The 3637-nt window shown below is 40.9% G+C and overlaps 1 pseudogene; it reads right to left on the bottom strand.

Moving 5' to 3' along the window:
• Nucleotides 1-1363: 1363 nt before the first annotated feature.
• Nucleotides 1364-1944, bottom strand: LOC110320984 (annotated as a pseudogene).
• Between the last annotated feature and the right edge of the window lie 1693 nt (nucleotides 1945-3637).

Genomic DNA, 3637 nt, shown 5'->3' with positions numbered 1-3637 from the left:
TGTGTTCAGGCATTGACGAGTCCCCTGTCCTGAAGTGGGCCCAACATATCTGCTCCATGGACATGTAGTAGACTGGGCAGCAAGGCATGCTTGTGACTCCAAGTCTTGGCAAGTGTAAGGTAAGGCCAGCATAGTGATATTCAAAGCTTGACACCAGATGAGCAGGTAAGATCCAGGCCCTCCAAGCCTGTGCGCATGAGTGAATCTTGACCAGATAAACACAGGAAAAACAGATGGTGACATGGCCCAGTGACACAGTACAGTCTCATGGTGTAGACAAGTGAGACAGGGATCTGGGTGTGGATTCTTTCTGGATGATGTATGTTTGCTTCCAGATGCATACGGCTTTCAAAGGGCTGGACACTGGGCACTGAAGACACTGTAGACAGGCGAAGGGAACTGGTGTATCCGATTTGTAACTTTAATTCAACCCTCAAAAAGAAGTGTTTCTCATGGAAAATCTCCTTTTAAATATAAAATATATTAAAAAAAATAAGAAACTTCCCAGGAGGCAGCAAGCAGGCCTATAGTGATAACCTCATTAGAAGTGAATTGGCCTACCAGCTTGCAAACAGTTTGATATGGACCTACTGGATGCCTCCTTTGCCATCCTGTGCAAACCGCAACAGAGTCTTGCAGAGAAAATGAAAAGAAAACATCTAGGGCTGGTGAGATGGCTCAGTGGGTAAGAGCACCCGACTGCTCTTCTGAAGGTCCGGAGTTCAAATCCCAGCAACCACATGGTGGCTCATAACCATCTGTAACAAGATCTGACTCCCTCTTCTGGAGTGTCTGAAGACAGCTACAGTGTACTTACATAAAATAAATAAATTAATCTTTAAAAAAAAAAAAAGAAAAGAAAACATCTAGTAAATCCAGAGACTTGATCATCCAAAACCGTCCATCTTGAATACCAAGATCAAAAGCAGTGGGCTCTCTGGCAAGGCCACCTTCATGAGGCCTGTTTATCAGTTTGGATTTACATAAAAGGTACATCATTCTGAGCACACAGATGTTACTTTGAAGCACAGTTGTAACGTGATTCCAGTTTGGAAATGGCTGGTGTTTACCTTAAAGTCATGAGCTGAACAGCATGCTCTCAGCCCTGCAAACAGAGTCTATGTTGCATTCTGTAAAGAGAAGTCGTGCAGGCGTCTCCTAAAGCACTAGCTCTCCCATGTCCCTGACATCCCGAGGCGCTTCTGTGTATCTGCACGTCAGCCACTGCAGCCTTTAAGCAGGGTAAGGGTTTGCTTCGTGAGTGGACGAGGAGGAGTCTGAGGTCAGTGACAAATGCACACAGCCACCCACGCAGCTGTCTCCTCCAGGACACGCCCATCCTACCGTCCATCTGGCTTTCCATCTAGAAAGGGCCACGTCTGCCACCTGTGACTACTGGTTGTGCATATTCTACAAAGTCATCTCTAAGGACAAGCCACGATCCTAAGCCCTTCTGCCCAGGGTTCTTATCGAAGTTGGTAAACTGGTAAAAGTCCCTGAACTTCACTGAGTCCTTAAGTTCTTGTTCCAGTTTGGGGAGAAGAGTTTTCAGCCTCTCTGTGCTATCACACCCCAGCTCTGTCATGCCATCAACAAATTCCTTTTTGCTAAATTTACATTGAGTGTCAGTACTGAACTTCTATACTATGACCAAAACACAGATTCTGGCAGGGTCTAGACTCAGGTCATCACAGAACTACTGAATTCCATCAATTCCGATTTTGTTTTTGTTCTGTGGGCCTGCTATACAGCTGCTCCAGCTTCTTCTGGTCCACACTGCTCTTCATAGACTTTCCGTGGAACACCTCTGGGTTTTGGAAGAAACTGTCTGTGGCCTCGTCTAGTTTCCACTCATTCTGTGTCAGGCAGTAGATGGCAGTTCTCTTGCTAGCCTGAGTGCAGGCCATGAACCTTGTCCTTCTGAGCTGATTTAAGTTTATACATGCTCCCCAATGCTGCAGAAACGGCTTCCCAAATCTAAAAAATTTTAATAATACTGTGTTTTCTTCTTTAAAAATCACATTAAGCTGGGTGTAGTGGTGCACACCTTTAATCCCAACACCTGGAGGTAGAGGCAGGTAAATCTCTTGTGAGTTACAGGATAGCCAGGGTTACATAGTGAGACCCTGTCTTGAAAAACCAAACCAAACCAAACCAAACCAAACCAAACCAAACCAAACCAAACCATAACAAAATTGTATTGGGCATATAGCGGTATCTGGGTTTTTCTCTCCAGAGAACCAAATTTGTTTTAATAATTTTTTCTACTTTTTAAAAAATTTAATTTATATATTTATCTTTAATTTCTTACTTTTACTAACAGTTTAATTTTCTATTTTTGATTCTTATAAAGAAAATTTAGATAACCAACTTTAAACCTTATTTTTTAGTATAGACAATTTTTTGAGACAAGATCTCTTTATGTATTACAGTCTGCTACTTCAAACTCATCATGTCTTCCTGCCTCAGCTTCCTGAGTGCTGGAATCTAACACAAACATGTTATAGCATTAATTTTACTCTATTCACTGTAAAAATCTTGAAATTTCAAAAAATTCATAAAATTCTAAATGTTTTTATCTTTCTTGTGGTTTTATCCTTTACCAGTGAGTGATTGATAAATACATTTTTTTTGTTTTTTGTTTTGTTTTNTTTTGTTTTTGAGACAGGGTTTTTTTGTGTAGTCCTGACTGTCTTGGAACTCACTCTGTTATTAGAACTCAGAAATCCACCTGCCTCTGCCTCCCAAGTGCTGGGATTAAAGGCATGTGCCACCACTGCCAAGGGATAAATACATTTGTTAAATATCTTTTTACATGATTAAAATTCTTAAAATTTTATTATCCTCCATATGCTCATGCTATGTGTGTGTTCATGCTATGTGTGTTCATGATGTATGTATGTATTCATGATACATACATGTTCATATGTGTGTTTATGTTTTCATAATATGTGTTCATGATATATGTGTTGATATGTGTGTATTCATGACATGTACATGTGTGTTCATGATATGTGTGTTTATGACACATGTATGTGTTCATGTTTATTCATGACACAAATGTGTTCATGATATGTGTTTATGTTTTCATGATATGTTTGTATTCATGATATGTACGTGTGTGTTCATGATATGTGTGTTTATGACACATGTATGTGTGCATGATAGGTGTGTGTTCATGATTATGTGTGCATGCATGCATACCACAGCATGTATATGAAGGTCAGGAGGTAACCTTGTGGTATTGGCTTTCTCCTTCCCTCTTTACGAGATTTCCATGAACTCAGTTTTCCAGCCTTGAGTGACAAGTGCCTTTACCTGCTGAGCCATCTCACTGGCCTTACTTGACTTTAATTTAATTTATGATGAAAATAATTATTTCAGTAACTTAAAATTTACGAATCCGGTTTCCTTAGAAATATATCCTCCAGCTCCCCAGAGGACGTGTGCTTTTTCTCTAAGACTGCATTGCTTTGTCGACCTTCCATGCTTCTCTTCTGAAAACTTACAAGGTGAGTTGGGGTGGCACACGTGGGGACAGTGGAGCTCAGTCCCAGTAAGAAGCAGAAACTGGCTGTGCTTGGACATTAAGCAAATGCCTCCAGCCACCACAGCCTCATTGGCAGACTTCTGCCCG

Source organism: Mus pahari, chromosome 4, assembly GCF_900095145.1.
Source record: "Mus pahari chromosome 4, PAHARI_EIJ_v1.1, whole genome shotgun sequence".
NCBI lineage: Eukaryota > Metazoa > Chordata > Mammalia > Rodentia > Muridae > Mus > Mus pahari.
The sequence above is the reverse complement of the archived record's forward strand: the minus strand, read 5'-3'. Positions and strand labels throughout refer to the sequence as shown.